This window comes from Meriones unguiculatus, chromosome 10, assembly GCF_030254825.1.
Source record: "Meriones unguiculatus strain TT.TT164.6M chromosome 10, Bangor_MerUng_6.1, whole genome shotgun sequence".
Classification (NCBI taxonomy): Eukaryota; Metazoa; Chordata; class Mammalia; order Rodentia; family Muridae; genus Meriones; species Meriones unguiculatus.
This window is the reverse complement of record NC_083358.1, coordinates 10064798-10087127: the sequence shown is the minus strand read 5'-3', so window position 1 is coordinate 10087127 and position 22330 is coordinate 10064798. Positions and strand designations below refer to the sequence as shown.

General features: G+C 44.1%; 1 non-coding gene across 1 annotated transcript; it reads left to right on the top strand.

Moving 5' to 3' along the window:
- The first annotated feature begins 5128 nt into the window (after positions 1-5128).
- Positions 5129-5259, top strand: LOC132646167 (small nucleolar RNA SNORA51). Its single transcript, XR_009584292.1, has one exon. It is a non-coding gene; the product is annotated as a small nucleolar RNA SNORA51 (small nucleolar RNA).
- Positions 5260-22330: the final 17071 nt, after the last annotated feature.

Below are 22330 nucleotides of genomic sequence, written 5' to 3'. Positions count from 1 at the left end.
GTATGGATGTCTGCATGGAAAGACCCCAGGCCTCCCTCCCTCCCAACCCCAGGCTTTCATCTCAGACTAAACCAATGCCTTGCATAAGCCATGTCTCTGTGTGTATATGTGTGTGTGTGTGTGTGTGTGTGTGTGTGTGTGTGTGTGTGTGAGAGAGAGAGAGAGAGAGAGAGAGAGAGAGAGAGAGGCCAGAGGAGATGAAGGCTGGAGAAAGAGGGGGAAGAGCTTCCTGTCTGGACCCTCATCTCTTGTGTGCACAGAATGTGCTAGCTCCTTCTGCTCCTGCTGCTGTTTTGATCCCTGAAACACTTTGCTCTGGTAGAAATCTCTCTCACAAACTTCTGGGCCTGACTTTTTCTTTCTTTCTTAAATGGGTATTTTCAATTCCATTAAATAATTAATGATCTTGTGCTTCCTACGTGTCCACCATGGGTTCAGGCACGTGCTATTTCAATCAGATGGGTCCTTTGGAGAAGCTTTAATGGGTTGCCTCTGCCTTCCCAGTAATCCTTTATATCCAGGTAATAGATCACCAAGTACTATGGAACCAGACTTATTAGTGAAGGCCCCTCTTGCTGCTTCCCGGTGGGGAAGTCATATTTAGGACATTGCCTGTAGGGCTTGGAGCTGTAAAGGCTCCGAAGTGGGACACATTCCTGAATTGTAAATTAGAAGACATGGCAGGGTACTGCCTATATGGTGAATCTGATTCTTCTTGGCCTGACTCAGGCCCTGTGTAGCACCTGTCACAGTCACAACCACTGTCCCTAAAGAGCCATTACAACTCATGAGGAGGAGTGGCCTCAGCTTCTACAAGACTCTCATTTGACACCATCTTGAGAAGTGGTAGCCAAACTGCATACTCCGGTCCAGACACCATATAAGTTCAAGGACGGAGGGCATGCAATACCACTCTATGGTGTTGCTATGTTTTTAGACACACTTTTCCGAGCAGGCCCTCCCAGCCCAAACTCCAGGGTTTCCTCAAAAGGAGGAACAAGATAGGCCATGCTGGTATCAGAGATGCCAAGATAGGCCACCAGGCCCATGCACTCCGATAGGTGGAGGTTTCCACATTCCATCTTGGACTGTGCCTAACTAATTTCAATTAGCTAAAATACAGAGTAAATAGATACTTGGTGATGGATGCCATGGGAGTCCTTAAATGAATAGAGAGAGGAATGAGGCGAGGGGAAGGAAAAGAGGGAAGGAGTGGAAAGAAAGAAAGAGGAAAGAAAAAATAAGAGAGAAGAAAGGGGAAAGAATGTAAGAAAGGGAGAATAAATGGAAAAAGAAAAGTAAGGAGAAAGGAAGGAAAGAAAAAAGGAAGCAAAGATGGGAGAAAGAGAGAAAGGAGAAAGTGGAAGTAGAAAAAGAAAGAGAAGGAAGTATGGGAATGAGGGAAGGACAGAGGGAGGGAGAGGGAGGAAGAAGGAAAGTAGGATCAAGCTGAAGTAATCCACAGTCCACAAAGAACTGTGGAGCTGGCATTTTCTACAGCCAGGTGTTAAGCCAGCAGCATATCAGGGGATCGGTGGCTGTTTTAGTAACTATTTCATTGCTGTGAAGAGACACCATGACCAAGGCAACTTACAGAAGGAAGCATTTACTTGGAGGACTGCTTGCAGTTTCTGAGAGTAAGTCTCTGAGTATTGTAGCAGAGGTATGACAGCAGGCATGGTGCTAGAACTTATACCAAGATGCACAGGCAGCAGGCAGAGTAAGAAAGGGACGCCAGGCCTAGCGTAGGCTTTGAAAACCTCAAAGCCCACCCTCAGGGACACATGTCCTCCACCAAAACCACACTTCCTAATCCTCCCTGAACAGTTCATCAGCCAGGAACTGAGCATTCAAACTGTGAAAGCCTATGGGGGCCATTCTCACTGAGATCACTGCAATGGCTCATGGAAAGGCAGAAACAACTTCATCACAGAGGTAGAGCTGAATTTCCTCAGCATTTGCAGCAGGTATTTGGAATCGGCTTCTTCATGCTCTCCCTTTAGGGACCATCCTGACTGCCTGCAGCAAAGCAGTGAGTTCCTAAACTTGGATTACCACAACAGCCCCAGCACGGAGATCTAGATTACAGTTTAGTTCCTAACAGTCCTCCCATTGTTCTGTGTTGGAGGCTTGGCCTCAAGGACAGTGGTGTATAGAGATGGGCATTTGGGAGATAGTTTGACCATGAGGGCTCTGAGATCAGGTGTGAGTTGATACAGTCACAGATAGTAAATGGATGACCTACTGAAGGGTGGTAGAAACTGGCCCTGGAGGGCAGAAGTCACTCACTCAGTACTGTTGGCTTGGGTCTGTGGTGGCACTGGGTATCATTGGACAGGTGGTGAAAGACTATTGCTTTCAAGGACATGACCCCAAATGACCTAACTTACTTCTTACGGATACTCTCTTTAGCAACCCTGGTAAGACTATGCCCTTTAGAGCATGGGTTTTTGGAGGAAATTCTAGGGCCTCCCAATAGAGCAACTGTTGAGATTATTGCCACTTTCTGTAGTTCACACCTCAGAGCCCTCTACCTCCACCCCAGGTTGGAATGAAAGGACACACGTGAGACGCCAGGTTGCTCATTTTCCATTAGCTGTGTCATCCCTGAACCATTCAGGCTTTCCCAAGGAAGCCTGAGACTGTCTGTCCTTTTACATGATTTCTGAACATTTTTTTAAAATGAAAGCCACTCATTAAAATGTCAGCTCTTTTCTCCAGTTTGTAGATCGCCTCTTGGAAATGTATTGGTGAAACTGAAAACAATATTGCATGACAGACATTCTGGTTGAGTGACTTTAAAGTGTCAGTTTTTATGGAGAATTCACAGAAAGCATAAATCCACTGTGCCCACCTGCCGCCAGTATTTCAGGAACACAGGCATCAGCTCTCGGGAACACGAGTGCTCTGTACTCCGGGAGCTTCCAGGAGACAAGCGAACAGAGCTGGAGCTGAGCACACAGCTTTAACCTGAACAGGTGGCAAAGGCATTCCCTCCTGTGGGCCGCCTGCCATTGGATGGTAGTGAATCCAGGAAAAGTCTGAAGCCAAATCCAACCAGTGGTGCACTGTGGCATTGTTTGTTAATTATGTCTTTGTGGGTGAGGCAACGGAATAGGAGTATAGGTGCCACAGATAGGTCGCAAATTTGTCTCCAACTAGATCAGTGGTTCCGATTCTCATTTGACTGGCTGGTGTTTCTTGGTGTGTGCACAGGGAAATGCTGTGTAGAGCAGAAGCTTGACACATGATTGCAGAACGAGGCTACAGGGTGAGTGCTTCTATACTAGCGGGTGTGGGTGGGATGAGAGAAAACCAAGGCACGTGATTTGGGCTTTGAAGTCCAGTCTGGGCAGCATCTGTGGCCACCCAGTCTCCCAGGGTTGCTGGGGTCTTGCCTGATATGTGATGTTCCCTTTACTTTACCTAAAGCCATTTCAAGATGTAAAATGCCACAGCTGCCACCAGCACCTTCCTTAAAGTCCAGGTCACACTGCTGGAAGCCACAGAGGCTCAGCAGGACCCAAGATTGGGAATGGATTTTCTGATATTTCTGAGTGCTTCAAATGACAGCCACCTGCAGAGCATTCTATAGGAGAGTTACCACATGGAAGCGTCTAATTGATTTGCATCCATTTGCGGGGTCTTGTTTATCAACAGACTGTCTTCCTAGTCTCAGGGGTGCATTAGCCTGAATCGAGCATGTCCTCCACACCCTCCTGAGGTGTGCTGTAGGTTCTTCCCATCATATGCCAAAAAGCCACAGAGAAAAACATCTCTCAGTGCTGCACATTCGTGAGGAACTGGAGCAGGACAGAAGCCCAGGCCTGGGTGCATGGAGAAGAAAGACTTTTCTGTTTGTGCCATTTGAATGGAAACCACTGCTTGGTTTAAAATATTGTTTCCTTAAAACACACAGAGTGTGCACAGTGTGATGACTGATCGTCCTTGTTATCTTGACTGGATACGTCCATGAATGTTATTTTCAGAGAGGCCCCATTGAGGAGGAGAGAGATCCAGCCTGAATGTAGGTAGCACTATCCCATGGGCTGTGGTTCCTAAGCTGACTATAGTAGGAAAAAGAGAAAGGCAGCTGAGTGTCAGCCTTCCCCTTTCTCTACTTCCTGGTTTTCTGAGAAGTGAGTGGGGTTCCTTAAGCTCCTAGAGTCACAATTGTCCATCCCTCCCCATCATGAGGGACTGTGCCTCTTCAACCTGTGAGCCCAAATAACCTGTTCTTCCCTTTAATTGATGCTTATCTAGTATTTACTTATAGCAATGAGAGAAGTAGTTAATACACACAGTGTATTGCCATAATATTACAATAATGAGATTAGGTGCCCCACCTCGACCAGGGTGGTAGCAATGGAGTCTGTACTTTCTAGTTCCATGTCAACTTGACACAAGCTAGAGTGATCAGAGAAGGGAGCCTCAGTTGAGAAAATGTCTCAATAATATCAGGCTGTAGGACATTTTCTTAATTAGTGATTAATGGGAGGGGGCCCAGACAGTTGTGGGTGGTCTTATCCCCGAGCTGGTGGTCCTTGGTTCTATAAGAAAACAGGCTAAGCAGGCCATGAGGAGCAAGCCAGTACCACTCTATGGCCTCTGCAGCAGTTCTGGCCTTCCAGGTTCCCTTCCTGCTTGAGTTCCTGTTCTGACTTCCTTTGATGATGAACTATGATGGGAAAGTATCAGTTGAATAAACCCTTTCTTTCTCAAGTTGCTTTGGTCACAGTGTTTCATCATAGCAATATTAACCCTAACTAAGACAGAGGCATAGTGATGAACCCAAAGTCTCATCATCTGTCAGTATCCAGGTACCCCTACTCCCAGACAATAACACAGCAAGAAACTTGGACTTTTACCACTGGCTGATAATGAAGGTAGTGTGAAATTGGCATGTCAGAAGTGTCTGCTGAGGCAAAAGATTAAGTAAATCCCTATCTCTCACTAGATAGGAGTGAAATGTTTAAGATACAATTGAAAGTCCCCCATCCTATCAAGAACCAGGGAATTCTCTTCTCAATGGGAACAAGAAAAAGTTGAGAGAAATCGACACCCAGGTAAACAGATCTGGAAGTTATCTGAGGAATTTTTAGCTGCCATGACAAGTGCTTAAGGGGGGGGCTTCCTCATGCTCACCACATGCCATGTTCTTATGCTGACTTATATAGAGAGGAGGCAGAGTAAACTGACCCCCTATACAGCTAAGCCCAGGCCATTGTGTCTACTGGATACATGGATTTGGAACGAAGAAGAAAGAAGGAGAAAATGCTTCAGTGAGCCATCATGACCAAGTTTGGAAAAAAGAAAATGGATGAAAAAGTTTCATCAAAGGAGCAGAAAGTCTCAGGAGAAATGAGACTTTTTCCTATGAAAGTAGAAAGAAGAACCAAATGGAAGTGTGGGACTTAAATCAATAACCAGAATTTTCAAATAGATATACGCAACAGCAGAATAGGAAGAAGAAAGCACTGGTGAACTTGGGGACAGATAATATAAATGACTTAATCTGAAAAATAGAGTTAGAAGAGCCCAGAGGAGGAAGAGCTCAAAGCTCTGAAGGCCCCAGTAAAAAGACACATCACAGTCGTAGAAGAACAGGAAAAGAGGAAGATGAAATGGCTGAGAATCTCCCACTTTTTTCAAGTTTTGATCTTCATGATGAAGAAACTGAGCAACGCAACCCAGCACGGTCCCATAGAGATTATGTAAGACGCTCATCACAACTCCTTAAACACCAAGAACAAAGAAACATCCTTGGAAAGAACCAGAGGAGAAAATTTGTCTTATCTCCACCTTGAGTTGGAAAATAATCTAAATGATAGCCATGGACCCCTGGAAGAAAAGTACAGTACTTTTAAAATGGCTAAAGAAGAGATTTATCAACTCAGAAATTTATGTCCAGTGAAAATAGCCCTTAAGAATAAGAGAGCAATGAAGATGTTTTAAGATTAAGGAGGACTGAGTCTTTGTCACCAGTAAACCTAGCCTAAAGAAGTGGCTAAGGAGAATTCTCGAAAGCATGAAGAAAACATAAATGCTGTATTTGAACTTGATAAGAGAAGAAAGAAGAATACAATTTGAGGAAAATAAGTCTTACCTTACTGAGCTTAATTTTCTCATAATATCTAGTGGTTGAAGTAAAAACCATTGTCTTTTATGGTTTTCAGTGTATATAGGAGGAATAGTCAATGATGTAAGTAGAGGAGTTTAGTAAAGGAACTTGAGGGGGAATTATTTCTTCATTACTTTTGAATAGGTGAATTTCTGCATCAGGAGACATGAGAAATGGTGTGGGCAAATGTGATATTTAAAGCAACCATCAAGAAACTTACACAAAGAGAGAAACTGGAAAAAACTACAGATACATCACATTGGCTCCTAGGCATATACCCAAAAGAGTCACAAGTACACAATAAGGGCATTTGCTCAACCATGTTTGTAGCAGCCTTATTTGTAATAGCCAGAAGCTGGAAACAGCCCAGATGCCCCTCAGTGGAGGAATGGATACAGAAATTGTGGTACATCTACACAATGGAATATTACTCAGCAATAAAAAACAAGGAAATCATGAAATTTGCAGGTTAATGGTGGGATCTGGAAAAGATCATCCTGAGTGAGCTATCCCAGAAGCACAAAGATGCACATGATATATACTCACTCATATGGACATATAATATAGGATAAACTTACTAAAATCTATACACCTAAAGAAACTAATCAAGAAGGAAAACTCTTACAAAATGCTCAATTCTATCCAGAAGGGCAAAGAGGATAGACATCAGAAGAAGGAGAAAAGAGGGAACAAGTCAGGAGCCTGATGCAGAGGACCTCTGAAAGGCTCTGCCCTGCAGACTATTAAAGCAGATGCTAAGACTTATGGCCAACCTTTGGGCAGAGTGCAGAGAATCTTATGAAAGAAGTGGGAAACAATAAGATCTGGAGAGAATAGGAACCCCACAAAGAGAGCAACAGAACCAAAATATCTGAGCACAGGGGTCCTTCCTGAGACTGATACTCCAATCAAGGACCATGCATGGAGATAACCTAAGACCCCTGCACAGATGTAGCCCATGGCAGTTCAGTATCCAAGTGGGTTCCATAGTAACAGGAACAGGGACAGTCTCTGACATGAACTGATTGGCCTGCTCTTTAATTACCTACCCCTGAGGGGGGAGCAGCATTACCAGGCCACAGAAGAAGACAATGCAGCCACTCCTGCTGAGACCTAATTGACTAGGATCAGAAGGAAGGAAAAGAAGTCCTCCCCTATCAGTGGACTTGGGGAGGGGCTGGCATGCAGGGGGGGAGGAAGGGAGGGATTGGGATGGGAGGAGGGAAGGAACCACAGGGGGTATACAAAGTGAATAAAGTGTAATAAAGAATTAAAAAAATAAAAAATAAAGAAGAATGTTCTAGTAACTTAGAGTTTTAGGAATGAGACAATTGAGGGAGAAAAGAACAAACAAAAAGGTAGATTTAAACTCTAGCATATTAGTAATTACATTAAGTATAAATGGTCTAGATAAATAGCTGAAACAGAGACTGACATAGATGTTTTTAAGAATACAACTGTTTACTGTCAGCAAGATCTTAATTCAACTGCAACATGGGTAAGTTGAAAGTAAATTGATGGTAAATGATATACCATAGATCAAAAGAAAACTGAGCAAGAATAGTCATATTAACAACAGATTAAACATACTTTAAAAACAGCAACAACAAAATTATCAGAAGAAACCCACTTTTGTTATGTAGGAACAAAAGTGCTAACAAACAAAATATGTATGGCAATCTTAGATGTGTATACATGTGTTCTTAATCTGTTTTCTACTGCTATGGCAGAATACCAGAGACTGAGTAAATTATAAACAAGGTAAGTGGTTTTGGTCCATGCTCTTTAGAGGGCTAACCACATTTGATGAAATAATTCCTACTGGACCATGTCATGGCCAAAGGTACCATGCAAACAAATATAATGGGGCAGATTTTGTCTTTTCTACATCTAATCACCATCCATCATAATGTCTTTAGTCAATTCATGAGTACAGACTCAGGTCTATTTCTAAGGGCACTTTCATACTGGAACCAGCCAAAGATGTTTACTTAAAGGGCCGTCTATGAAGGCATGCACAAGATCTATGAAGACCAGAGGCATTGAAAAAGAGCAATAAAATTGGTTGAACAAAGAGAGGGTGGGAGGTGTTGAGAATGGGCCAGAAAACACTACTCTTTGTCAAGTGTCATCCTTCACCATGCCACCTGATGAAGAGGAAGCTGAAGACATGACCTGCCACCTCCCTTTATCTCCCACCAGGATGCCAAGAGGACAACTTCAACTGGAAGCCAGAGTCAAGAGACCCTTTGCCTTCTCAGTTCAGAAGGATATGCCTCCCAGGGCATAGGCAAGGTGGGGAAGGTTGAGGGAGGTGAAGCAGGCAACAGGCAGGCAGCTGTATGGGTAGCAGAGACACTCAAAGGTAGGGCGACTATATAGGTGGCCCATTTAAATTGCTGGCAAGGGCAGGAGAGATGGCAAACTGTTTGTTGTATAAACACAAGCGCCTGAGTTCATTCCCTAACACGGGAGTATCAGCAGGGTGTGACACTGTAATCCCGGCATGGGAGAGGCAGAGACAGTTTGATTTTTCTGGCCAGCCAGTCTTGCTGAATAGGTGAATCCTAGGTTCAGTGAAATACACTGCCTTGAAAACAAAGCAGAGAGTGATTAAGGAAGACACCTGACATTGACCCATGGTCTCCACACACATGCACACACATGTTACACACATCCCCTCCGTACACATATGAACTCAGATCCACACAATAGAAAATAAAGTCACTCTGAGATGGGCTGCTTATAAGAGAGATGCCAAAGGGTTCCACCCAACCCAACTGTCTGCCATGTGAGAGTGGGAACAAACCTTTATGACATTAAGCCTCTGGGATTTGGGGCTGTGTATTAAAACAGCTAGTGTTAATTACCCTGACTAATACACCCAATAAAAGCCAGGGCCTCGCAGTCTGTGTGGAGGCGAATATTAAACGCACACCCAGCACTCAGGAGTAATTAAAAAGTGATTCCAATATTTACTTGTGTCTCTCAAAAACCACCAATGGGGAGTCGATTCATAATTTTAGTCACTCATCTCAAAACCTATTTTATTACCAATATCAACCCCTTTGACCCAGATACTTCCATCCATCAACTATCAAACATTTTCCCCAACACCAAGTCCGTGAAGGACTTTTTCTCATTAACCCTCCTTTTCCTTCTAGACTTTCATAATGTAGGACTTTTAGTCTCCTGCTTTGTTTTTCCCTTTTGCTGTCCTTTTGTTACCATGAAAGATCCCCAGACCTAGCAGTCTGACAGAGAGAGATGTGCAAGGCTTATAAGAAATTAAGACAGGGAAATAGCAGTGGTCCTGGGACATGGTAAGACTTAAGCCTGTGCAGGCTGTCACAGGCTGCTTTCCTAGGACGTTGTCTCTGAGACTGAGTTGTTTATGGGGATCACATTGCAAACTGACACCTGTGGAGGGAAAGAAAGCAAGGATGGGCCCAGGCAGGGCAGACAGTGACTCAGGAGCCAGATCTGATGTCTCCATGTCTCTTCTTCGGCTAAAGGGGCTCGGCCTTTATCCTGCATCCATCCACCATAGATGTGATGCGCCTGGGAAGCAGGTGACCTTGGACATGGGCAGGGCTGAGAGGCCTGACGGCTGAAGGTGGCTGCTGACAGCTCTCTCTGCAGTTGGGACAGTGCATCCTGCCTGTGGGAAGAGCTTGGCAGGCATCAGGCGAGCTTACATATATGCGGAAGGTGGACCTCTGCAGGGCAGCCCTGAGCTGCCTCTCCCTACAGTGTTGTCAGCTCCTGTTCTCCATGCCCTTCCTGCTCTGTGAGGTCCGGAGTCTCTTTTTTGTTGTTGTCATTTTCCTTTTGTTAATTTTTTTTAAATTGTATTTATTTATTATTTATTACAATTTATCCATTTTGTATCCTGGCTATAGCCCCCTCCCTTGTCTCTTCCCAGTCCCACCCTCCCTTCCTCTTCTCCCCCTATGGTCCTACTCTAGTCCACTGTTAGGGGAGGTTCTCCTGCCCTACTATCTGACCCTAGCCCATCAGGTCTCATCAGGACTATAAAATCTGTAGTCCAAAAGAAGCTAAACAACAAGGAGGACCCTAGGGAGGACGCTTAATCCTCATTCAGAAAGGCAAATAGGATAGACATCGGAAGTGGGAGAAGAGGGGGAACAGGAGAGGGTCCCGAGTCTCTTACACTGTTCCAGGCTTGCCATTCACTTAAAGAAGCACATAAAAATTCACCTCTTGCAAGAAGGCTGTGGCCTGATGCTCAGTCTGCCTCGCTGCCCAGTGCTGCCCAGTCTTCTGCACAGGAACAGTGGTCCTGCAACGTCTGTCTAGGCTTCAGGGTCACAGAGCAGTGTCACCGAGCAGTGTGCTGCTGGCCTTGCTGGGACGAACTGACTTCTCATCCTTATTAAGGAACACCTTAACGGCTGTAGTCATCTGGAGGACTGCTTAATGGTTCTATCCCTCTCCACTGTTGCCTGAAAAGGCACCCAGGGCTGTGTATATCCTGCAAGTCTTCAATATGACTTTCTCTCTGATTGTCTATAATTAGGACCTGGGCAGGGATAGCCTTTTAATTTTCCTTCTCCCCATGAGCCTCATTCTTTAATTCTTGCCATGACTCAGACCAAGTTTGTATAAACTTTGTTGTTAAACCCCAGTAAGCCAGAAGAAGAGGGAGAAGAAAGTTAAATGGAGTCTCTACTTGGACTCGAACCCAGCTCAGCTGAGGATGACTACAAGGAATCAGAAGGTATCTTAATTTGCATACTTTGGCTTCCTCTTCTGTTAAATACAGATGTGCCTGCCTAGTGCAAGTCCTGTGAAGACAGACACTCATATACGTCTTATGCTTGTCCTCAGGATAAACACTTGGCATGTCCTAGGGAAGCATCTGCTGTGTGCTAATTATTGATATTTACATTTTTTTCCTTCAAGTGCATTCAGTTTGCAATTAGGATATCCAGTTAGCCCTGTGGCAGTGCCTGGGAACCTGCTTCTTGACCCATCTTCTATTAGCACTCTTTGCCATGCCCTCCCTCCATCTAATGCCAATGTATCACAGAATAAAATGTCCCCTGTGAGCTGAGTCCTTGGTTCATTCTGGTTGCTCTCACTTCTCAGCATGCATTGGCTATGGAGGGCTCTCCTGACCACAGAACTCCTTGACTCAGGCTGAACACTCGTCTTTCAGGACAACAATCCAGGCTCATGCAGAGAGTGACTTGTTGAGAGAGTAGTTTCTGGAGAGCTTTTGGTATTTGATGCGTCCACATCATCAGCTTTGTTTCTCATCATTTATTTCCTTTAGTCTCCAAGCATTTGCTTTTTTTTTTTGGACATTCCATGCTAAAAGTTTTTGAGCTTTTTCTACACACTGTTTCCTTGGGGTAGGCATCTCTTCCGTCTCGTAATCTTTGCTGGACTGACTTCTGGTCTACCTTATTGTCAAAGTCTTCCCTTATATGATATCCTCCTCCAAGATTCCAGGGTCTTCAGGGTTCTGTGTACAATGTCCTTCTGTTCCTTCTTTAGTCTCATTCTTTTCTCTTGTCTCTTGGCTGCCATCCCTCTTGGCTGCCAACATTGCAACTTAATATCAGTATTTTCCAACTTAGACCTTGGATGTGATGAGGAAAGGGAGTACTATTTCTCTTCAGTTGTATACTTGACAGAGAGACTTCTGGGTGCCATGATTTTGTGTATCTCCCCTCCCCAGATGTGTTAAACTGATAAATTCTTTCCAGCCAGCTAGCTAACAGTAGTATGTTACCTGAGCAATAAAAATCCTGAATCATGACAAAGATGGATTCTTGACTTCAGTGAACTTTCCACCTTGGGTATAAAATGTATGTACAAAAGTTATAGAGAATATTAGTGGCATATGGATAAGGCACAAAAGATCTTTTGTATAGAAGCAGAGGAGAAGGAATCTTTAAGAGAATACGGTGTTTTAACCTGACCTGGAAGGGAGGGAAGAATTGCAGCAGGTGGCATTAGAGATAGATCAGGCTGTGAAACAAGCAGAAAGAGCATCTCATGGAGTGACAAGGTCTAAGGCTGGGCACTTGTATCTGTGTGTAGCATACAAAGAGGACATCTCGTTGTACAAAGAAGAATGAGGTTGGAAAAGATATGTAGACTGCCGTTGATACTATGAAAGGTCTGTTCGTCAGAGTATCATCAGCAGAGCTGTCCTTTAGGTCTATTTATTTCTAGAGAAAGAGCTCAGTACAAAGATTGGAGACTATCGTGACTCCCACATTTAGTCAGACCAGGCCACTAGTGACAGACTATCCAAGAGAAGAATATGGGCATATGCATGGAACAACAACTTGAATGTCATGATTTCTGTGTGTTTGTGTGTGTGTGTGTGTGTGTGAGAGAGAGAGAGAGAGAGAGAGAGAGAGAGAGAGAGAGAGAGAAAGACAGACAGACAGACAGACCGACAGACAAACAAACAGAGAGATGCTTGTGTGTATGCACGTTTTCATGTATGTGGGCATACATTCATGTGTCAGCATGCATGTGGAGGTCTGAAGTTGATGTTTGGTGTCTTATTAAATCAGGTTTTATTTTATTAACTGAGGCAGAATATCTGCTTGGGTGTTGTCAACTGTCTGATCTAGCTACACCTTGGCCTGGCAATTACAGTCTCTGCCTCTAAGGTACTGAAACTATACACAGACGGCTTCCACCCCCCCTTTTATTTACATGTCTCTGTGAATGAACAATTTCAAAATTTCTCCAGATTCTATTCTCAGGTAGAGGCATCCAGCCTCCCAGATTTACATACATACAGCAAGCGTTCTTATCCATTGAGCCAGCCCCCAGACCTTGGACATCATGACTGAAAGAGGTTTGAATTCAAGTAAATGCTGAAATCCTTCCAGAAGATCAGGTGTATAGGAATACCAAGAGTTTCACTACAGGCAAAGAAATTAGAAGTGCTGTCAGGCACTCCTGGAGAGATGGGTCCACAGTGACAAGCAGGGCTTTAACACATGAGTAAGGAGAGGTTGGTGCATACAGATGTGCTGAGATTGGTACAAATGAATGTGCCAAGATCGGTGCCAGAGTGTTTGCCTTCATTGCTCTAAATGATTGTAAGAAAGAAGGGCAGAAAGATGGGAAGCTGACAGCCCTGTTCTTAGTGTATAGACTTCCACTCTATGAGAGACCCATTAGCTACCTAACAGCTATAAAATGAAACCAGTTACCTAACTGGTGGTTTGAAGCACTCAGAGTCATCTGGCTAGGCCAGCTTCCCTCTACCTTGGGTCTAGGATGTGCATCTAGATATTGACTCTGCTAGTCCCATGTTACTTTTTTTTTTTTAACCACCCAGCTAATGTGTGCAGAGCAGAACACCCTCTTTGCCTTCTCTCCAGTTGACGGTGGAGAAGCAAGGTCCAAATTTGTCTCTTCTTGGGGTCTCAAAAAGAAACAAACACAACAGAGTTGTGTGATAACCCAGAAGGTGTGGACTTCAGATAAAAGCGACACCAGGTATTGAGCCTATAGGAGCCATTGATCATCTGTCTTTAACAGAGACTGGCAGGGACTATTGTCCCAGAGTCCTTGGGAGTTTACGGTTTTGTATTAAATCTAACAGTTTCCTTTTGATGAAATATTTTATGATGTGCATTGTAAATTACTGTAAGGAAACTTTTTGGTCAGCAAGAATTTATGACGATGATAAATTCAGGCAATGTCTTTTTAAGTGTCTCTATGAATGAACACTTTCAAAATTTCCCCAGGTTCTAGTCACAGGTAGAGCCTCTCGGTGATTATTTTTGTACATCTCAAGTGAGTTCTTTTATTAAGATTCCTAAGAATAAGACTTATGATTTATCTTGATGACATATTAACAGCCAGTCATACCAAATACATTTTTCTTTCTTATGTACCAGAAAGTATATTCTTGCTGTCAGCCTTTGGGGTACAATGAATTTCAAAAAGTTCTCTGGTGTTCCTCCCTCATCATTGAACATTCTTTAGCTTTGTAAGTTATCAAAATAGTTAGAAAAAGGTTCTAGAGAGAAAAAAGAAGCAGGAATATAGGCTCCATGGTGTCTTAACAGTAAGATATAACAAATGATGAAAGCCAGCCTGTGACTTGCACATGTAAAATGACTGAATTAGTTCAATCTTTATGGTGAATCCCATTTGCGAATGAGGGCTCCCCCAAGTATTTAGACTTCAAGCTGATGTATTCAGTAGCCTTGATTAATAATTCCAGTATGAAAGCAATCGTGCATGTTACATTAAAAACCATCTTCAGTCTGTGTCATCTGAGAAAGAAGCAGATAAAAGTGTTTGAATTTCACAGGGTCCTTTATCTGTGTGTCTGGGGCTTTCCTTCTTGGGTATGTTTACCGCAGGAAAAGCAATCAAATCACAGACCACTTCAGAGTCTCCCAGGAGAAGATGAGTCACTCATGACTCATTCAGAGGGAAGCACTCAGCATTTCCAGGGGCGGGGGGAAAGAAACACAACTCAAGAAGCATTTCTTTTATCTGCTGTGGTTTACCTCATCCTCAGTGTGAGCCCTCACCTTTCAAATCAAGAGTCCTAATAGCAAGTTAAAAATACTCACCATGGCCTCTGGGAGTTCATAGCACCATCTCCCCCCAACTGCTTAAAGAATTTTTATGTCTCTTTCAGGTTTCATCTTGACCTTAAAATTTTAATTTGAATTTTTATAAATAGAAACAAACCAACAAAAAAAGTACAGTGGGAAGGGAAGCATTGAGCCAAGAGTGGCTCTGCATTTTAGGCAGTGCTCTCTGCTCTTTGGTGTTTCTCTTCTAAAAAGAATGTTCTGTCTGTCTGTCTGTCTCTATGTCCCTCTTGAGAAACATAGTGCAAAAATGTGGGATAGGAAGGAGAGACTGCTGAATCACTGGCTACTTACCTTGCATCTATGAGGACTGAGGCCAAGCTCCAGAATCTATATAAATGCAGACAGGTGTGAAGGCTCCCATCTGTAATCATCAGCAGAGAAGCAGAGCGAGGCAGATCCCTGGGGCTCTCTGGCCAGGTAGCCTACCCTACTGGATGGATTTCAGGTCATTGAGGGGTCCTATGGAACAATACCTGAAGTTGTCCTGTGACCATAACACACACACACACACACACACACAGCACACACACATGTACTCATGAACTCAATGTATAAGCAATGCATGAATGTGTCACAAAGTTGGATTGGCTGCTGTTATGATGTGATCAGTAGGCTGTCGGTTTTCAGAGAGAAATCTGGTGTCACTTGCAGAAAGAAGCTGAGGTTGAAGTGCTTTACCCGAGCCTGCTGCTTTATAGAAACGTATTGAGTAGGCCAGCTCACCAAAGTGGGTTGTGTTTAAAGAATAGATGTGCGCAGTGGACAACACATATGAATAAGGAGATGAATGAATGAGTACCAGGTGGCATTTTCTGGAGGCTGTTGTGGGAGGAACACTGAACCTAACATGGTGGCTTTTCTAGAACTTGTGGGTGACATTGCTAGGTGTCCAAAGGCAGAAGCTGGGTGAAGGCTCTGTTTTAGCTCATCTCTACAGAACCGCCCCCTACCGTACTCGATTACACTGCCACTCTCAAATTCAGTTATCACCTTGGAAATAAACCAAACACTTTTAAGACACGCTCCTCAGGAATGCTTATTTAAGCATTTTGAGATAGATACCAATATTTACTTATAGCTTGAAATTAAAGTGTAATGTGATTGAATAACATATTTTATATATTTAATATAATGTAATTTAATGATATTAAAATGTTGGGCATGACAAAAACAATTCTAGGAACCCCCAAAATATCATCTCTTTTGGTATATTCCCTCCCATCCTCCTTTCCCACTTTTTCCTTCTTCTCAGATTTATTCTTTATCTATTCTCCTCAGGATATTTTAGGGTAGAAGAAAAACAGCAATATCAAGCAACGATGCCTGCCTTCCTGGAGATTTACAAATGTTAAGTAACAGATATAAAAATAAAGAATAACGGGGCCAGAGAGTCGGCTCGGCAGTGAAGAGTGCACACTGGTCCTGCAGAGGACCAGAGCTCCATTCCAAGCGTCCGTATCAGGCTGCTCATGACAATAACTCTAGCTCCAGGAGCTCTTATGTCCTCTTCTGGTCTCCATGGGCAACTGCACACATGTCATACACTCACATAGACACACATATCTAAATAAAAAAATTAATCTAAAAAATAAAGAAATAGTATGTTAGAAGAAATATAATGGGGTGTGAGGGGACTTGAGGGGAAGAGAGAACAGGAGGAGGAGCTTAGGAGGTATGGCTCTGAAGGATGTTAGAGCAGTGGCTGGGAGGTGTGAAGGAAGAGCAACAAAAGGACGCTTATCTGCAAAGTTTAGGAAGAGCAGAGGCCCACGAAGCGGGAGCAAGGGGTAAGGCCAGATGATGAGACATGGAAGCCTTGCCTTTCTGTTCAGATGGAGTTACGCAAGCTATTAAGTCAATTGACTGCTGTGTTCAAGGCTATGGAACCAGAATGGGGCAGAGTGAGGGGAGCAGATACACAGCAGCATATGCCACGTGAGAGGGGAGGGTGGCAGGGCCGAGCCGAGGTGGAACAGTGACTGACAGGCACCCATTCTAGATGACTCCAAACTTAAGGTGGAGATAGGATGACTGCAGGACCAGAAGCCTCAGCATCTCAGCGGGCAACCTCATCCCCAGCAAGCCTCACAGGACATGCAATTATCCAGACGGGGGGGGGGGGGGGGAGGAATTTTGCTAATCCATGGCTTAAGAGTTGTCTGGGAAGAACTCTGTTCATTTATCAACCGTCAGTAATGGAAGCATTAATGGCTGTTAGCATCATTATTCGCTGCTTCGAGAATCACGTGCTTCGCCCATTTACCTTCCCCAAAATCTGGGAAGCTGAATGTGTTTGAGATTATGAGTTTCTTTCTTTTCTGCCTAATTTATTTTATAAACGGCAAATGTAAATCACCATGCTCCCACATGTAATTTCAGTCGAGAGGGTAACAGCGGCATTGCTGTAATTGAGATGTTCTGACTTGGGGGGTGCCCATAGAATCACTGAGTCGGAATGTCATTTCGATTTTTGGGGGGAGAGAGGGAGGGAGAGATGTTTTTAGTTTTAAAAATAATTTCGAGTATCATTTTTGTAATTTTAATTTCAATTTATAGCCTAAACATTGCAATGAGCTTTGGGGCTATTGTAGCTTGCTTTGGGTCTTTGTCTGCTAATGTGTCTATTATTGCATCTGTAGGGAAACAAGAACATTTAAAAACAAAAAAACCAAACTTCTGACATAAGCGCTTTCTAACTGTGCTCTGTCACCAGGCACCAGACACTGCAGGAAGCTGGTTGTGTTGCTGCTGGAGTGTCTTGGACTGTGCTATTGTGATGTTAATTTTATATTGTTCTCTCTCTTTTTGCCAAAGGAAACTCTGAGGTCTGTATCCCTGGCTGTGGACTGTCTGAACGGTGCAAATTTTAGTAATAACTCAGTCCAAGCCTTAAACTTTACAGATGGATAAACTAAGGCCCCTATGGCAAATTAGTGTATATGTTGTTATGTTTTTCCTTTCTCCTTCCCTTCTTCCCTCCCTCCATCCCTCCCTCCTTTCTGTCCTTCCTTTTTCCTTCCTTCTTTTTTCCTATCCTCCATCCCTTGCTCCCTCCCTCCCTTTCTCTCTTACTCCCTCTTTTCCTCCCTCCCTGCATTCTCTTTCTTTCTTCTTCTTCCTTTCTTTTCTTTTTGCTTTAGTCACAGGTCCTACCCTGCATTCCAGGCTGGACTGGAACTTACAACATAACTCTCAATCTGGCCTCAAACTTCTGATTATCCTTTTGCATCAGCCTCCCAAGTATTGGGATTCTAGGCAAGAGCTGTTTTCCCAATATTATTAAACTATAAACAGCCCCACTTGCGATGGTTCAGGACTGCCCACATCAGGGGATGGGGTTTAGTTGGACAGGTCTTAGGGGAGGGTCTAACCTCTTCTCCTTATTGTTCCTTTATCAGTCTGTTAAAAGGCCCATCATTTACTTTAGATGGGGGGACATCAACCCAGAAAGAGGCCAGAGGAGGAGCAAGGGTTTAAACAATGCTTCTGTCCCCATGATAGGCTGCTAGGCCAATGGCAAGACCCATCTCTCTCTTCCAAGAGTAAGATGCTCAGCTGTATCTTCCTAACTCTGAGTGAGACTGCCAGTCTTGCTATGTGATATCCTTCTGTGGAGGCTGGCCATTCCTCCCTGCTCAGGTTGTCAAGCTCATGACCCATCCTTGTCCACAAAGAGTACCCTGGTGCCTTCTTCAAAGAAGTAATGACTGCAGCAAAATGACTGTCACTGGGACAGCAGAGAAGTGTCACTGTGGGTAATAGGTCAAAACATGGGACAGTGCTTGGCCATACTGACAGGGAGTAACATATGTGCAGTAGAATGTTGCAGTCCCTAAAGAGGGTGCAGATTCTGGTGACCTCAGGAGAGAGCTGTGGTGTATCTCTATTTCACCATTTATAGAATGAGAATGGGAACAACAGCTCACGTCTTATCAAGTGAGAGGACAACTGGGTACAAGCAAGAGAAAAATGAGTTCTGTGTGACATTTGGTGCCATTGCATGGGACTTGCTTATGGAAAGCCTTCCTGTGGCCTGATGTCCCCATTATCCAACAAGCAGAATGCTGAGTTTGTCTGTGAACCCCGCCAGGGCACTGAGTGCCCTGGCCTAGGGAGTGAATAGTCTGCCCTTTTAGTCACTGTGCTTCAGAAATACCAAGTTAGGTCTGCTCTAGATCTGGGGGCAGGGTGGCTGTAGCTCTGGTGGCAGTAGACGGAGGGATTAAGGATGAGTTTACATTAGGGCATTCATAGGCAGAATTCCCTCTCTGTACATAACACCTTCAAACACCTTTTCTGCATTCTGACTGGTTTCGTGGGCACATGTGTTGGGGGTCACAGTTTCAAGGGGTTTAGTCTGTGGTTACTTAAAGCCATGCACTTGGGGAAGATGTCATGATATTGGCAGTCCATGGGTGGGGAGTAAAAAAGGGGGGGTGCAGGAAGAATTCAGGGCAGAATAGAACCTCAAGGACACCCAAGCTAATGACATCCTTCCTCCAAATTAGCTCTATCTCAACAGCGTCAACATTTTATGAATCCACAAAGAGACTCATCCCTTGATTGTGTCAGAACCCTCAGGATCCAGTGGCTTCCTGAAAGCCTATCACCTGGCAACCAAGTGCTCTTCCATACATGAGGCGATGAAGGACATTTAATATTCAAACCATGACAGGCTCCTCTGTCACTGTGACAATTGCTGGATTCTGGGCCCTTCTGTAGCCCCTTCCCCTGACCAACAGTCAGACCCCAGAAGAATGCCTTGAATGCCTGGTATCCTGAATACCTTCTCCTTGAGGTAGGGACATCGGTACAGTGAGAGAGGAGAGTGCTGTTGTGACAAGTCATTCAGGCCCCTTGGGGATGGTGGGATACTGCTGGCAGACAGTCCTGGATATCATTGGCTTGGCAACAGCCTTAGCTAAAGTGCTGGTCTAGTCAGTGAGCAGTTGACATAGGCACTGTAGATGAATGGCCTCTCATACCATGTCTGATGAGTCATTCTGAGCACACAGGTTCCCATAGGGTCAGCTGAAGCCTTTGGCAAGATGGCCTCTCAACCCAGATTATGCCTTCCTGATTCTTCTTTCATGCCTTCGTTTCCCTGGGCTATAACCCAATGATAAGCAGCACCCAAGTGTCCTTCTCAGTGCTCACTCCCAGCTTAGACACCGATTCCCCAGTGTGCACCACGGAGAAGGTCTGAATCAAAGTTGGCAGATGCTTGTGGCCTTTCTCAGTCTTGACGGGAGCTCCTTAAGATGACCAACCTCTGTGGATCCCACTCTCTGTGCTCCCCAACTGTTTGTGCTCCTTCACTCCCCATGGTCTCCCCTTCCCCTGTGATCCCCCACACCCTGTGTTCTCTCACTCCCAGTGGTCCTCTGCTCTTCGATTTGCATCCTATCCTGAAAACTCTCTTCTCTCCATACTTTCTCTCTTCTCTTTTACCCTTAATCAAAATGGACTAGCCAGTGCATTGTAGAGTCCAACCTCTTTCATTGGGACTGGATGGTGTTTCCTGGGACTGTGGGCAGGGAGTGGCTAGTGGCTCCCTCACCCAGCTGGCCATCCAACAGATTCTGAGAGATGACCAAGTAGATCTGGTGTCCAGCCTCAAGGATGGAATGCTGTCTTTTCATCCTCATATTTCTATGGTTTCCAATTTTACAATGTTTCTAATTATAGAGCATCCATTTTTAGGTGTTCGTGAGCCTAACCAAGTCAAAAGAAAATTTTAATTAAAAAGTTAAAAAGAGAAAAGGTCCAATTCATCACAGGTTCTGTGTTTTGCTTTGGATGGTGGGGTTGTGGATCAGCTTGTTCTAGCACTTACAGCTTCTGTAGTGTGTGTATTTTTCAAAACTTCTATATAAAGAACATATATTACTTTTGTAAATGAAAAAAAAAAACTGGCAGTTTATTAAGTAAAGCCCCCCCCCCCCACACACACTATATCCTGTGCATGTCCCCAACAGCTACAGGAAGAAAACGCTCATGGTTCCGACTTCTCTGAAATAAGGACCCAGCAGAGGCTCCTTGCAGGACCGGAGGCTTTTCAGCCAAGGGAAAAAGAATCATTAGAGGCTGGAGCAGAGCATATTTCATACTGTAGTCATAATCTCAGAACAGTGACGTTTTTTCACTGTGAATTACAGAAAAGAAGATGTGAATACAACAGGGCTGGGCTGGGGGATTTCATCTTCCTTCTTACAGATGCCCATTAGCATAACAAACATTAGTGAGTGTTTAGCCTGTACCCTTGCCTCTTTCTAAGCAGGGAAACAATAGAAATATGTCAGAAGTGAGTCAACTCGACCAAGAAAGGCATTTTCAACTGGAAAACAAAAGTGAAATATGCGGTCACCAAGGAAGGGCCACCATGTTTTATTTTGTAATTATGAAAATTTGTCTCTTTTGACAAGTGAAATGAATTTAGGCACTCAGGCATGGGGAGAAAGTTGAACTGTCTGAAAATTAAATCAAAGTAAAAATGAAAAATATAAATGGGTGTTTCATATTCACTAACGGGGGAGTCATCTTTCAGATCTGACATTTTGAAGCAATCCCCACAAAACTTGATAGCTCATACCTCCGAGTAAATTATGGTCCTGAGCAGTGTGGAAATAATTGAGAATGTTTGTTGTTTTTAAATAAATGCAATAAATCTGAAGTGGCGTCGGCAGCCCAGAGTAGAGAGAGTACCATTTTATACCCTAAGATGCCCAGCATGCTGGGGTATTAGGGTGACATACACTTGCCAGTGACTGTGAATGGCAGGCCAGGCATACCCAGACACAGCCCTGCATGAATGGCAGCAGGGCCTGGGCTAAAGAGGGGAGATGGGAGATGCCTAACAAAAAGGGGCTCACACATGCTCCGCTGTGTCCTGCATGGACAGCCTAGGCAGGTTACTTTCCTCTTAAAAAGGCAAGTATGGGTGAGACTATGCCTCCCAGGGATGCTGATTAACCAAGAAGGGCTCCTGTGACGGGTATGACCCCACCTGCAATTGTGCCTGGACCTGGAACTGAATACTCAATCCAGTGCTTTTCAATAATGTTTATCCTCTGTTTTCTCTCTCTCCCCTTCAGTGTGTGTGTGTGTGTGTGTGTGTGTGTGTGTGTGTGTGTGTGTGTGTGAATGTATGTGTATCTGAACTTTGAACTTTAGTTTGGGCATTTTCAAGAAATGAGACAGTTGTGGAACCATGTGAACCATTCTTTGTGCTCATGTGCCAATGTAGGCCTGCATTCATAGATTAGAAAGCAAAGAGATGAACTAGACTATGCCTTTGGATTTTTAAATTTTTTTTTGTTAATTACACTTTATTACTTTGTATCCCCCCTGTAGTTCCTTCCCACCTCCCCTCCCAATCCCTCCCTTTTCCCCTTCCTCCTTACATGCCCCTCCCCAAGTCCACTGGTAGGGGAGGTCTTCTTTTCTTTCCTTCTGATCCTAGTGTGTTAAGTCTCATCAGGAGTGGCTGCATTGTCTTCCTCTGTGGCCTGGTAAGGCTGCTCCTCCCTCAGGGGGAGGTGATCAAAGATCAGGACAATCAGTTCATGTCAGAGACAGTCTCTGTTCCCATTAC